The 15,250-nt window shown below is 47.9% G+C and overlaps 3 protein-coding genes across 5 annotated transcripts in view; 2 read left to right on the forward strand and 1 right to left on the reverse strand.

Moving 5' to 3' along the window:
* Positions 1-15,250, forward strand: part of LOC142468238 (uncharacterized) — a 407,600-nt gene that overhangs the window by 74,830 nt on the left and 317,520 nt on the right. The window lies entirely within an intron of this gene.
* Positions 1-15,250, forward strand: part of LOC142468177 (uncharacterized) — a 122,385-nt gene that overhangs the window by 74,820 nt on the left and 32,315 nt on the right. The window contains exon 2 of the mRNA XM_075574405.1: positions 3,335-3,399. The gene's annotated coding sequence lies outside the window, so the exon portion shown is untranslated. The remainder of the gene's footprint in view (positions 1-3,334; positions 3,400-15,250) is intronic.
* The window catches only part of LOC142468214 (uncharacterized), a 119,143-nt gene that overhangs the window by 28,002 nt on the left and 75,891 nt on the right, over positions 1-15,250 (reverse strand). Inside the window, exon 2 of one of the 2 annotated variants that reach the window (XM_075574509.1) lies at positions 523-588. The exons of the other annotated variant lie outside the window; for it this stretch is intronic. The gene's annotated coding sequence lies outside the window, so the exon portion shown is untranslated. The remainder of the gene's footprint in view (positions 1-522; positions 589-15,250) is intronic. 2 annotated transcript variants of the gene reach the window in all.

The following is a 15,250-nucleotide window of genomic DNA, read 5'->3' on the forward strand; positions in this document are numbered from 1 at the left end:
CATTCGCACGCGCAAAACAAGCCTTAGGCTGCGGCCACGCTAGCACTGACCGCGCTCCTGCTTGAGAGCGGTGACGACACCAGCTCCCTAAGCATGAGCGCCGGGTGTCCTGGCTATTTCACAAGCTCACGCGGGGGAGCGCTGCGGGCAAGTTGAGCGCACTTCAAAGTCTTTTTTTATTTACTTAAGCGCCAAGCGTGGGTGAGCGTGCGCACCGCGTGAGCGGGGACGGGACAATATCAATTGCAGAAACTAAACTCGGCAAGCACGGCGCGGTCAGCACGCTCAGCGCTAGCGTGGCCGCAGCCTAAGTGATGAGTAAAATACTTTCCCGCAGCTCCGGCGCTGACTCGCGTGCTACATACAGTTGCTTGCTTGCTGGATAGCGCAGTTGTGGGGATAATAATGCCGCGGGGGCCGTGGGTTTGATCCCCACACCGGCCATTCTGCAGCTTTCTCTGCATTTGTTCTGTGTTTTATAAAAGGTTATGAGGATGTAAAAGTTTAAATTGATAAATATACCATGAATCGCTTCCTAGGGTCGTCTCAATCAGCGCTGCTCCCTTCCCCCGTTACCACACGAGAACGCTGGGAAATTAAGGGATTTCTCTCAGTATAGTGACATATTAGAGACATTTTGTATGGAGCAGAATAATTAGCACGGGGAAAATAACAGGAAAATTAAGTCCATCATAAGCACAATTATTCACATATTTAATCTACATTCTTAGGCCGCGCTTATAGTACTGGCGACGTCGCCGCAAAACAGAAGTATTGCCGCCGCGTGCGCTGTCGTTGAAACTGGTAGCCGGCAAAATTAGATTTTTTCAAGGGCCGTCGTGTCACGTGACGATCCCAGAACAAATAAATTGCCGGAATCCCGCGCTGCCGCCCGGTGAAACATAACTTTCGCAGGTGGCGACAGCGACGAATGACGTCACCCGTCGTGTCGCCATCGACGGCAGTATAGGCACAGCCTTTATCATTTTTTTTCTCTCCCTTACTGTGCCTCTCTCCCCCCTCCTCACTGTGCCTCTCTCCCCCCCCCTCGCTGTGCCTCTCTCCCCCCTCCCCTCACTGTGCCTCTCTCCCCCCTCCCCTCACTGTGCCTCTCTCTCCTCACTCCCCCTCACTGTACCCCTCTCCTCCCTCCCCCTCACTGTGCCTCTCTCTCCCCCCCCCCTCGCTGTGCCTCTCTCCCCCCCTCCCCTCACTGTGCCTCTCTCCCCCCTCCCCTCACTGTGCCTCTCTCTCCTCCCTCCCCTCACTGTACCCCTCTCCTCCCTCCCCCTCACTGTGCCCCTCTCCTCCCTCCCCCCTCACTGTGCCCCTCTCCTCTCTCCCCCTCACTGTGCCTCTCTCCCCCTCACTGTGCCTCTCTCCCATCCTTCCCTCACTGTGCCTCTCTCCCCCCTACCCTCACTGTGCCTCCCCCTCCTGTGCCTCTCTCTCCCCCCTTCCCTCACTGTCTCTCTCCCCCCCTTCCCTCACTGTGCCTCTCTCTCCCCTCCCTCCACTATGCCTCACCCCCCCTCCCCTCTATTACATCTTCTATTGGGTCTCTCAGCAAGCTGTATTACTTAGTATGGGCATAACCCTTATCCAAGATGGCGGCTCAGGCTTCAGTGGCGGTTGTGAGCATTTTACTAACAACCCTCCTATTGGCTGTGACATTTGCAGGAGGCGTGCCCTGATTGGACATTGCATTGGTAGCTCCAGGATTCAAACCTCGGCTTGTGATCCCGGGAGCAGAGAAGGTGGGTTATCCCCCTCCCTCTCCTCTCCTCCCCCCCTCTCCTCTCCTCTCCTCTCCCCCCCCCTCTCCTCTCCTCCCCCCCTCCCTCCCTCTCCTCTCCTCCCCCCCTCCCTCCCTCTCCTCTCCTCCCCCCCTCTCCTCTCCACTCATCCCCCTCTTCCCCTCCCCCCTCTCCTCCCCCTCCCCCCTCTCCTCCCCCTCCCCCTCTCCTCCCCCCCTCTCCTCCCCCCCTCCCCTCCCCCCTCTCGTCCCCCTCCCCTCTCTCCACCCCCAAACATTATTATCACCACAACTGCGCTATCCAGGAGAAAGAGGCACAGTGAGGGGAGGGGAAGGGAGGCACAGTGAGGGGGAGAGAGAGCCACAGTGAGGGGAGGGGGGGAGAGGCACAGTGAGGGGGAGAGAGGCACAGTGAGGGGAGGGGAGAGAGGCACAGTGAGGGGGAGGGGAGAGAGGCACAGTGAGGGGGAGAGAGAGGCACAGTGAGGGGGAGGGGAGAGAGGCACAGTGAGGGGAGGGGAGAGAGGCACAGTGAGGGGGAGAGAGAGGCACAGTGAGGGGGAGGGGAGAGAGGCACAGTGAGGGGAGGGGAGAGGCACAGTGAGGGGGAGAGAGAGGCACAGTGAGGGGGAGGGGAGAGAGGCACAGTGAGGGGAGGGGGAGAGAGGCACAGTGAGGGGAGGGGAGAGAGGCACAGTGAGGGGGAGAGAGAGGCACAGTGAGGGGGAGGGGAGAGAGGCACAGTGAGGGGAGGGGAGAGGCACAGTGAGGGGGAGAGAGAGGCACAGTGAGGGGGAGGGGAGAGAGGCACAGTGAGGGGAGGGGAGAGAGGCACAGTGAGGGGAGGGGAGAGAGGCACAGTGAGGGGGAGGGGGGGGAGGGAGGAGAGAGGCACAGTGAGGGGGAGAGAGAGGCACAGTGAGGGGGAGGGGAGAGAGGCACAGTGAGGGGAGGGGAGAGAGGCACAGTGAGGGGAGGGGAGAGAGGCACAGTGAGGGGGAGAGAGGCACAGTGAGGGGAGGGGAGAGAGGCACAGTGAGGGGAGAGAGGCACAGTGAGGGGGAGAGAGAGGCACAGTGAGGGGGAGGGAGAGAGGCACAGTGAGGGGAGGGGAGAGAGGCACAGTGAGGGGGAGGGGAGAGAGGCACAGTGAGGGGGAGAGAGAGGCACAGTGAGGGGAGGGGAGAGAGGCACAGTGAGGGGAGGGGAGAGAGGCACAGTGATGGGGAAAGAGAGGCACAGTAAGGGAGAGAAAAAATGATTAAGGCTAAGTTATGTTTCGCCGGGCGGCGGCAGTGCGGGATTCCAGCAATTTGATTTGTTCAAGTGACACGACGGCCCTTGAAAAATCTAATTTTACCGGATACTATAAGCGCAGCACGCGGGCGGCAATGCTTTTGTTTTCGGGCGACGTCGCAGCACTATAAGCGCGGCCTAAGAATGTAGATTAAATATGTGAATAAGTGTGCTTATGATGGACTTTATTTTCCTGTTATTTTCCCTGTGCTAATTATTCTGCTCCATACAAAATGTCCCTAATATGTCACTATACTGAGATAAAATCCCTTAATTTCCCAGCGTTCTCGTGTGGTAACGGGGAAGGGAGCAGCGCTGATTGAGACGACCCTAGGGAGCGATTCATGGTATGTTTATCAATTTAAACTTTTACATCCTCATAACCTTTTATAAAACACAGAACAAATGCAAAGAAAGCTGCAGAATGGCCGGTGTGGGGATCAAACCCACGGCCGCGGCATTATTATCCCACAACTGCGCTATCCAGCAAGCAAGCAACTGTATGTAGCATGCGAGTCAGCGCAGGAGCTGCGGGAAAGTGTTTTACTCATCACTTAGGCTGCGGCCGCGCTAGCGCTGCGCGTGCTGACCGCGCCGTGCTTGCTGAGTTAGTTTTCACCCACACTTAAAAAAAAAGAGACTTTGAAGTGCCGATCAACTTGCCCGCAGCGCTCCCCCCGCGTGAGCTTGTGAAATAGCCAGGACACCCGGCGCTCATGCTTGGGGAGCTGGTGACGTCACCGCTCTGAAGCATGAGCGCGGTCAGTTCTAGCGTGGCCGCAGCCTAAGGCTTGTTTTGCGCATGCGAATGTTCGTGCACGTGAAGCACACTGTGTGTGTATAGAGTTCAGTGCTGTGAGTGACAGATGGGCGTGGCTATGACACGGGTAGGCGTGGCCATGACATCACGCACCTCTTTTCTCTTCTCCATATATCTTTTGGCTCCCATAAGGTGGCTCGGGGTCAGCAGAACACGTCATTAATAAATCCTCCCCTCTTCAGAGGCCCTTAAACATGCACAGTTACTTTCCAGGGAAACACAAGCTCCCAAATCTGCCTTTTTAGTGCATATGTCCTGGAACAAGAATCATAGTTCTGTTCCTTTTTACCCCCTTTTTGCAGCTCCGACTGCTGGCCCTTTATGTAGTAGCACTTTCCCTGCAGTTATTATTCCCAGTGCAGGGGATATGGATACATTAGTTTCTCTTCCTATCCGTATGACTACCCCTGTTGTTCCCCTGGCATAGAGGACTGTCCCACTACCCCCTGCCTGTGCTCACAGTTCCCTCAGCCCAGGCTCTGTTCCTGTGAGACAGCCTCCAGTTTGCTTTCTTTCCATCTCAGCAGGCTAAGCAGCACTACTCGTGCCCCCAGCTCTTGGTAAGAGTATCGTTTTTACCTGTGTCCCTACTATCGAGCACTATTATTGTAGAGAAACTCTCTCTCACCGCACCATCTACAAGTAACTTTATCTGCTGCTTTTCAATAAAGTGAAGAAAAGATGAAGAACGTGTGGTGCTTGTAAAGGGAACTAGTTAAGCTGTCTGGCCATACATTACCCAGCGTATTCCCTTTGGTTCCAGAACAGCTTACACTTTTATTTAATACGTTCATGTTCTGCGGTATCTTTTTATTGAACACTAAATAAAACACCCGGTGACAGAGACGGGGTTAGAGGCCGGGGGGATATTCCTGTTGGTGCTGTGCGCCCCCAGAAAGTCAGAGTGGCAGCGTGGTGCGCTGGGGAACAGACCGTGGCACGCAGACTGCAGTACCTTAATTATCAGTGTATTATAGTGCATTACTCAAAGGATATACACCCATACATACATACACACTATATAAACGGCTAGCAAAAGCTTACAGGGGACCATGTTATATGGTTTTGGGCTCATTTGCATGTCATTTCCCAGAATCCCTTGCTGCAGTGAAAGTGCTGTGTGCTGGGTGATAATGGTGAAAAGCTATTACAGGGAAAGTGCTCCACACCACATAGAAAATATATAAGGATACAACTACCGGTGCTCTGGGGTTCCTGTGACTGCCTGATGTATTTCTAAAGATTAAATAACTTTGAGTGTGCTGCGGATCCTATTGTGAAAAGCGTCAATAAATAAGAGTCATCTGAGGATCATTTGCAGGATAACAAATAAGTTTATTGCAATGTACGGTGCACACGCAGAGGAGAGTTTCAAAATAAAACTTTCCCGAGGGCATGGTGGCATACAGGCCTTATTTATACACAAAATACTAAGCCACGCCCCCTATACGAGGTTGCTTGTGCGTCACTACGTAAGCATATGAGATAAACAAAATATGAACATGAACACATTGAGTTAACAGTATTATTATGGGATTCATATTAGAAATGAAATGACTCAGCTAATATTCCTTATACGGGCTGGTGACTTTTCCTCTACATACGGGACTTCATGGGCACCTCCCTCGGAATGCGAGACTTTCTGGTTATCTATATTTTATTTTCATAACATTCGCGCTTTTCTCCCCTCTTCAAGGTCTTGTGGCTTAGCTGAACAGCTCAATATCATTTGAAACTTCAGGAGCAGGAAAAATAAAAATGTCTTTAAACTAACTTCCATACCAACTTTCATACAGACAATATTTTTGGTGAAGAATGGTACTCAAAAGTTCTGGGGTCCGTATATATTTAATGAAAAGGAGCACATACTGGGTAATGACTAATCAGATAATCACAGTACTAAACCTATAGGGGGGCTCTAAAATACCCTGAAGGTGGGGGTAGGTTGCACAGAGACACCCTCCCCTTACCTCATTGGGTTGGCCCCAGTTGCCAGACTTCTTGATAAAGTGCACTAGCACGAAACGCGTAGAAGGGTTGCAGCCCTCTATTTTATGGCTTCTTATTAAAGGATTTCGTTTTGCCAGACCTGCTTTCCTTTACTTACTGCTGTGCGCTGCACACACTTTGCATACAGACAATAGACAATATCAAGCACCTAAGATGGATGCTGACTTAAAATGGCTGCTTAGATCCCAGTGCTGTTATGTCCGACCTCCCCCCCCCCCTCCTTGCATCATATTCTCACTTTGTCAGTTCCCTCCTTTTTTATTCTAAAAACATAGCGTTTGAGAATTATGTTTTTGATGTTAGTACAGGGACACATAGACAGACTCGTATTGTATACTGGGGTGCTCCATCATCTGATACTGTTTGTATGTATACACTGGAGTGAAATGGAGGAGGTGTTTCCCTCCTGCTGTCATAGTCTCGTATGGCGCTCGTGGCCCCAACATTTCTTTTGGAGTTGAATAACTGTGATCGGCATCTTCTTTCTTCAAGGGACTGCTGTTTCCGGCATCTGCAAAGAGTGGCATCAGATTGGAGGAGGGGGTAGCAATTTGTGGATCATACCTCTGCAACACGTGACACACACATATATGACAACAAGTAACACCCCCACACACCAAAGCATTCATAAGTTTTTGCTCCAAGTGATTTAAGCCATTCACCTAACCCCAAGGGTGATATTCTGTCACTTCCCTTTGTAAGCCTTTTTGGATCTCTTCTATTTCATCTAGTTCATGTTGCACATTGCTACACTGATCTTGAATGAAAACACAACATTGTTCTTCAACTAGGACACATACCCCTCATTTTGAAGCTAAAACTTAGTCTAAAGCAATTCTGTTATGTAAGACCATAAGCCTAATCTGAACCTGTTCTTGGTTTAATGATGAAATTAAAAACTGCAAAATTAAGGCCACATCCTTCCTGTAAATTGTTATCTGACTGAACATACATTTTTACACAGGTTTCATTGGTTGGTGGAGACACTTGACCCCTAAATTGATTCTTGTTCCCAGTGTGTGATACACCCTTTAAAGAGGTTCCCTTAAAAAATGGGAAAATACAGAAATTATACACATAATACTAAAAACCTTATTTTATGCAAGCAACCTTTCTTTGGGTATGTAGTTGCTAGACAAAGGAAATGGCATCTATCTCTATCATCATATATTTTCAGAATCATCACAACATTCTATTACTGAGAATTGTGGGGGTTTGGTATCTGTGGAAGCGAAATGCATGATCATCACCCCTGCACGCATTATATACATCATTCACTCAGAATATCAGAACAGACAATGTCTGCGATGGTCAAAATGGCTGACTTATGATCCTTTCCTTGTGGCTGACACACGCCCCTGGGTGACCCCCTCCTTTCGGTGGAGGTGCAACACACTTCTGGATCAAAGTTTTGCTGCACATGACACATACATAGAGAGTGATGAGTACTGCCAAAACACATACAAGAGCCTTCGCAAGCCACGCTTCCAGGAAACCAATCCTCCCATCAAGGCCCAATTGTACATACACCTTAAATTTCTAACTTAAACACACTCTAAAAAATAAAAATATTGAGTCTTTGAACAAATGAAATGTTCTGATAAAACCGGGCCTTAGCCTGGTGTCTTATTTTCCTCGTTGGTTAACGGTTAGAGTTTTGACTCGGCAAGACGTTAACTTGATGCGGCTGTGCTTTAGGTGACTTTGGTCTTTCGTGGAGCTGGAACGTTTGGTGGAGCTGGAGCGAGCTTTACGTGCTTTGGGTCCAGAAAAAGAACTCTGCCACTTTAATTGCTGTAGTGGTGGTTAGTATAGGCCTTTTCATCTGGGATGCAGAGCATGCTTGCGTAGGAAATATTTGACTATTAACCCCATCTCGAGTAGGTGCACTTTCAACTTTGCCTAGAGAGACTCAAAAAATGTATTAGTGGCATACAATACTTATTAATTGTTTTATTACCAATAACATGGTCCTTAATTCGTTCCTTTGGACTGCTGATAGTCATAAGTCATCCCATAAGTGTCTCATAGGGACATAATTTATACCTAGGAATAAATTCTTGTATCAATGTGTTTACTCCTGTCTTAGCATCCGCATATAGACAGAGGTATTCCCTATTAATGTTCCTCAAATTAAAACTAAGTAGCCACTGTGAACCTGACTTTGCTACAATCTAAGTTCCTAAGACTTGATGCCCCAGCCATTACCAAACTAATTGCTTCCATAGTTAATTCTATCCTGTCCGCAGGCCATATCCCTAAGACCTGGGAAACTGTCAGAGTTTGTTCCAATCTTCAAAAGTGGGGACAAAAAACCCTGTCTCAAACTACAGGCCAATCTCTCTTCTCCCAATACTATCCACTGTCATGGAAAAAATATTCACTCCCGATTAAGCAATTATTTTACCCATACAAATTTCCCTAGCCAATCCCCATCTGGCTTTTACCCAAACACTCCACTGTAACTGTTCTGCTAAAAAATTGAAATGCCTTGTATATATAATGTATACCCTTTTCACTTATGTAATTGCTTTTGCAACTATGTACAGTGGCGGCCGACCTGAGTCTAAAACGGCTAGATCCGCGGCTCTCGGATTATTCCGGTTAGGTGCGGTTTTCTGTTTGTTTCGCCCGGAGTGAACTGCGTTATTTTAGCGGTCGTGATTTTAGCATTTTATTCTCGCCGTCTGCAATACTGCAATGCCGTGTAAAAACTCAGGGGGGCGTTTGCGAGCTGTTGTCTTGGAAGTCTAATACCTTCGCGTTTCAACCTACGTCAGTACACAACTTATGTGTGCGTGCGCAGTAATTGTAAATTTGCATATTTAAAGTATACAGTACATGCATTTGCAGTGCTCTACTGTACAGTATGTCTCATTTGAAAATTGTTGAAACGCATAGGCGTGTACAGTACTGTATCAGTGTCACATTTCGGCATATACAGCGCTCTCCCCTCGCTCAGGGTAAGGTATTTCAACTTCTTATCTTCTCTACAATGCAGTACATCTCTCCCACACCATTCCTTTGAACGTGTGTCTGGTTTCAATCACATTCCTGCTTGACAGCAGGTGATTACAATGCATGCGCCTGTAACTTCGCCCACCACTGCCTGCTTGCTTGCTTGAGTGAGTGACCCAAACAAATAAAACAAAAAAAAATTTTATTGCAATTTTTTTTATTTTTATTTTCTCCACAAGTTTGCAAAAACCATCTTGATACTGTATTACGATATTCTATCTGTGCTGTAGCTTTTGACTGCGACCCTGTGCGTTTGACTGCACATGGCTGATTTTTGTTCTTTTTACGTACTGTATTTGGGGGTGTATTATTATGATGAACTTTCGTTTGAAATTAAAGTATGTCTTTATCTTTGAACTTCATGCAGTTGTGCCCTGTAGCCCCCTCCCCCACAAACACACACAAGGCTTGCTCATGGAGTCGTTAATTTTCTGAATCTTGCCATTGTGTTCTTAATCCGTCCATAGCCGAGCTACAAAGCCTCACTGCGCCTGCGTGTAATCCTTTTTCAGATGGGAGCTAGCTGCTTACTGCGCATGACTATCCCAACCCCCCCCCCCTCTCCACAGAGTCGTTAATTTTCTGAATCTTGCCATTGTGTTCTTAATCCGTCCATAGCCGAGCTACAAAGCCTCACTGCGCCTGCGTGTAATCCTTTTTCAGATAGGAGCTAGCTGCTTACTGCGCATGACTATCCCAACCCCTCCCTCTCCACAGAGTCGTTCATTTTCTGAATCTTGCCATTGTGTTCTTAATCCGTCCATAGCTGAGCTACAAAGCCTCACTGCGCCTGCATGTAATCCTTTTTCAGATAGGAGCTAGCTTCTTACTGCGCATTACTATCCCAACCCCCCCTCTCCACAGAGTCGTTAATTTTCTGAATCTTGCCATTGTGTTCTTAATCCGTCCATAGCCGAGCTACAAAGCCTCACTGCGCCTGCGTGTAATCCTTTTAGAGATGGGAGCTAGCTGATTACTGTACATGATTAATCCAACCCCCCAACCCTTTGAGGCTTTTTTTACGGTAGCGCTTTGGAAAATCCCTTATCGAATTTGAAATGTAAATCTGATTTGCACAGCATTGTGGGAATTGAGAGTTAAAAAAAACCATTCACTGAAGACTTCCGGTCACGTCACCGCACATGCCAGCCTAAAGCGGAGCTCCCGATTCCCCTCCACTAAAAGGAGATAGAAAGAGTAAAAAAACACCCAAAAATGCCGGAGAAACGCGAGGGCAGCACCAGCCACGAGCCAGGATGGCAAAGCAGCAAAAAAAAAAAACCCACGCAAAGCGTTTCAACATACTTTGCACCGACGAAGCGCCAGACAGACCAGGAGGAGGAGAGCCATGATGGCGCCGGCACCAGCGTGGCAGGTGTTCCCGCCCACGAGCAACCACTACTGGAGCATATAAATGCAAGCCACCTTATCACTAAAGACTTCCTAGAAGAATATATGAACCAGATGTTCACTAAGCTGAGGAAAGGTGTCAACGAGGATTTCAATAGCGCGATCAAAAAGATAAAGCAGGATCTCAACGAAGTCACTCAAAGAACGGAGTCCCTGGAGGGCAGGGTGGAGGAAGTTGAGGCGGTGCAATCCTCAGCAGAGGATGAAATTAACAGACTCAACCACGAAATTGCACTGCTGAAAGATGGTCTGGAAGACCAAGAAAATCGGGATCGGCGCCAGAACTTAAGGTTCCGAAACATACCTGAAACAATCACAGCAGAAGCCCTCACACCCTACCTGCAAGACCTCTTCCAGCTATTGGCCCCAGGGATGAAAAAAGAGGACATGGAGCTAGATCGAGCCCATAGAGCCCTGGGTCCGAGGCGGGAGGACCACAGGAGGCGCAGAGATGTGATCGCACGCTTTCACTCGTACAACACTAAAGAGAAAATCCTGTCTAAAAGCAGAGAGATGAACCAGATCTCATTCCAAGGAGAACATATCCAGATCTATAGTGACCTGTCAAGAACGACTATCCTCCGCCGCAAAGAATTAAAGCCGCTGACCCAGCACCTGCAAGATCACAATGTGCGCTATAGGTGGGGGTTCCCATTTAAACTCAGCGTTCACGCTAAAGGCAAGTTCCACACGATCTCACATACCGAGGAAGTCCCCAGATTCCTGCGACTCCTCGGACTCCCTGCCCTGCAGGGACAGAGACAAGAGGAAGAAGAAGAAGACACTAACCTGCCCCGACGCCAGCACGGATCCAGATCTTCGGAATGCCTGGCCCAGCAGAGAACCACCAAAGCAAAGCCAGGACCCTAAAGATCCAAGAAAGAAAAAACCGAGACGCTCCCTGAACGGCTGAGACACCCTCTCATCTCACACGGTAAACCGAAACCTTTCCCCCCTCTCACCCCCCCGCTCCACTCCGCAGCTACGCCACACCAGCTGCGGAGATCCCCCCCCCACCCCACCCAAGGACTATACCTACCTATAAAACCCATACAGGGCCTCTGAAACACCCTCTCCTCCCCCAGCCCCCCCCCACGCCACTTCCCCACTCACACGAGTACCCACGAAGCAAGCACCCGACCCCCGCGTGTCTCGTCCGCCTACACCTACCCTCTGCGGGAGAAACCCCAGGCGCAAGATATCCCAGCCCCCCAACTTACCTGAGGGAAGTGAAGGAGGGGTCGGGTGAGCGGAGCTGCGAGGAGACCCGGCAGAGCCCAGCCACGGACGTTGAGACTGACTGGTAAAGCTAACGGGTTTCAAATAATCTCTGTATATATGTCCCCCCCATGACTGTGGGAAATTCACAATGTAGGTACTAGAGCTATGCCCCTCTCCCTCCCCTCTCCCTCCAAAGGTGCAAGATCAGCTCCTACCACACACCTGTAATGTATAGGAGTACCTAAGACTGTAGATCAAACAACTGCTGCTGCCCTAACTTCCCCCCCCCAACCCCTCGCAACCCATCCCCAGCCTCTCCCCCACCCATACATGAATCGATGCAAATGGCAAGATACAGTCGAAATGTAAACAAAGGCCGGTCAATGTCCAATTGAAATGTTCTAGATAACCTCTAAATATGTTACAAACAGATAAGAGCAAGATATATTCCCACTGTCCCTATAAACCTCCCCCCACCCCCCCTGCTCCCTCCCCTCCTGCCCCCCTTCCCCCCCTTTTCCCCCTTCCCCCCTCTTCCCCCTCCCTCCCCCCCTGTACCCCCTCCCTCTCCCCTCCCCCTTCCCCCCTCCCCCACCTCCACCCTCCCCGCCCCCCATCCTCCCCGCCCCCCATCCCCCCCCTTTCCCCCTGCAACGGGGCAAAATCAGCTACTATCACACACACCTGAAATGTATTTGATTTCCTATGACTGTGGTTCGAACAATTGTGGTTCCCCACCCTCCTTATGCACTCCCCCAATCCCCCCTCCACAGCCCTCCACAACCTCCCCCTTCCCGCCCCATCCCCAGTCCCCCCTCCATGTACGTGTTGTAAGTAAACGTCATGATACAGGTGAAATATCAGCAATGTATGTCTTATATCTAACTGAAATGTACCAATTAACCCCTGAATGGGCACCAACAAATGCGAGCAAGCTACCTCCCTGCTGCCCCCTCACCCGCCAAACCACGATAGAGGTTGGGACTCCGAAATGTGAACCTGAGTCAGGAAGCGCAGAATCCTATGGGAATAGGCTATAAAGATGTTAACAAGCAAATGTCAATGGAGAAATGGTATACAAATGTAAGGATTTAAATGCAACAAAGATGTACACCCCCCTCTCATCTCCCCTCCTCCGTCACCTCTCCCCCCCGCCTCCCCCCACCCCCTTCTTCCCCCTCCTCGCCTCCCCAAAGCCACTCAGCGAAATACTGATCCCCCCAGAAGCAAAGTTAAAGGTTTCAAGGTACCTGTTAAAGCCCAACAAACGGGTTAATAAGTCCCCCCCCTCTCCTCATCTCCTCTCCCTCCCTCCTCTATACCCCCTCTCACCCGCCAAGCCATTTTAGAGGTTGGGACTCAGAAATGGGAACCTAAGTCAAGAAGCGCAAAATCCCACGGGAATAGGTTATAAAGATGTTAACATGCAAAGGTCAATAGAGAATATGTTTTATAAATGTAAGGATGAAAATGCAACAAAGATGTACACCCTCCCCTCATCTCCCCGCCCCTCCCCCCGCCCCCTCCCCCTACTTCCCCCCCTTCCCTAATGTGAAAAACTACCCGAACAATGCAAGTACAGGCCCCACAGCACACTTAAGAACAGTGAAAGTTCCCCCACAACTAAACTGATACAAGTGGTTTAACTCCTACCGCAGGGAGGGTCTCGGGCCCTACATCCTGCTCCGCACCAGGCTCATTGTCCTGGAAGTTCCTCCAGGGGTGTTTCACCCCACTACCTTTCTCACCCTAGTGACAAAGGTTATTTTCCTTGGGCCCCGCAAAGGCCCGTCTGCTTTCTCCTTCCCTATTGTGTCCAACCCGCCCCCCCCTCCCCCGCCCTGAGGCATCCACCACACTTTCCTCTATCTCGTACCTGGACCTAAGTCCCATAACCCAAAATAGAGCTCTTGACATGGGAAATACAAGAGCATCAGAGCCTAAAGCTCTGAAAATGCCCCCAAAAACATAATCTCTTCCATCAAACTAATCTCGATTAATGTCAAAGGCCGCAATTCAGTAAAAAAGAGGAAGCTAGTCCTCATGGATCAAAAAAAATCTAAGGGTGACATTGTTCTCATCCAAGAGACCCATTTCAACTCCAAGACGCCCCCCAACACATTCAAAGCGTATTCCCCCAGGCATATTTCGCATCCTCAAGAAAAGAATAAAGTATTAAAAAGGCGCCGGCAGGTAAAGGATATATTCACCAACAGGAAGAACCGAAATGGATTCCAGGCGGTAGAGATGTGCTTAAAGGAAATATAAAAAAACACAAAACATGGTGTAATACTGTAAATAAAAAACAAAAATCAAACAACATATATTATTACTACTAAATTAATATATATCAGCTGAGATCAAGGGTGATTGAGATTTAAAAAACATTTAATAAAATAGATTAAAAACACTGGACATAAAAAACATATACAAATGATATAAACACAAATTTAAATATTGACAAATATTAGGACAATTGGTGTGGGACCAGTAATCAGCTTCACCAGATGAATTGCCCACTCACCGGACGAAAGATAAAAGCAGGCGGTGGATATATCTGAGAGTATCCCCTCTCTTTTCAGCTCACACAGCTACTGCACCGGATTCAGGGCCAGGATGATAGCTGCACACGCCAGGCTGCATGTGTTTACTCTCCCTTGGCGCTCATTTCTCCTCGCAGCTGGTGGCAGATTCACCGCAGCAGATTCGTGCTGATCTTGACAATGAGTTTAAGCCGATAAACAGCTGATTCGTCTCGGCACTGGAAGCAACTCAGGCGTAGCGATCTGGGTCCCAACAAATTAACCCTACGCGTTTCGAGAGCGAGCTGCTCTCTTCCTCAGGGGTTCTACAAATGTGTCCCATAATGTCCTCTTTTATAGGAGTCCAATTTGGTCCAATAATCACCCTAATTAGATTGTTGCACATGCGCATTAGATAATATGTGGAAAACAATGTCCATTTGTCCGCACATGCGCAGTATTGCTTAATGGCAGAAAATAAAAATACAAAGTTATAGTAACGATCTCAGCTGATAAACTAACATATAACAACAAATTTTGTGATAAGTGTGGTAACAAATATAAGTGCTATAAATAAATAGCTATAATAGTGTGGTGAATGAATAATGAACCTAGTCTAAGCTATGTGGGAGAGTGCTATAAATAAATGTGCTATGATCATATGACATAATAAATGATAAATAAAATCTAAGCTGTGTTGTGTGGTGTATATATATAAAAAATGTGAATATAATTATAGTGTGGTTAGTGATTAGACTTAATACTGTGGTATATATATAAACTAGTGAAGGAGTTAAAGTGACATGGTGTATACTAATTATAATACTCTACAATTATTAATAATAATACTATGTATAGTGCCTATTTTTTATATAGGTAGTAAATTATATTATGAATGTGTGACTTTGAGTGAGTGTATAATAAAAAGTGATTGTATTACTATTAAATCTTTATACCAAGTGAATAAAATTTTTAAATAAGCGTTTTATATTTATTTATAATATTAAAGTGATTTGTGCTTACAAAGTGTGTTTTATATTACATACATTTAACATTTACATATTTGTACATTAAGACAATAATCCATATTAAAATTAAAATTATCTGGAATCCAAAATTTATACAATGAAAATTATTATCACAATAAAGACCATTAATATTATTTTTATATGGTCATGCACTTTAGAGCACTTAGAA

The sequence above is a fragment of the Ascaphus truei genome, chromosome 1 (genome assembly GCF_040206685.1).
Source record: "Ascaphus truei isolate aAscTru1 chromosome 1, aAscTru1.hap1, whole genome shotgun sequence".
In the NCBI taxonomy this organism is placed as follows: Eukaryota; Metazoa; Chordata; class Amphibia; order Anura; family Ascaphidae; genus Ascaphus; species Ascaphus truei.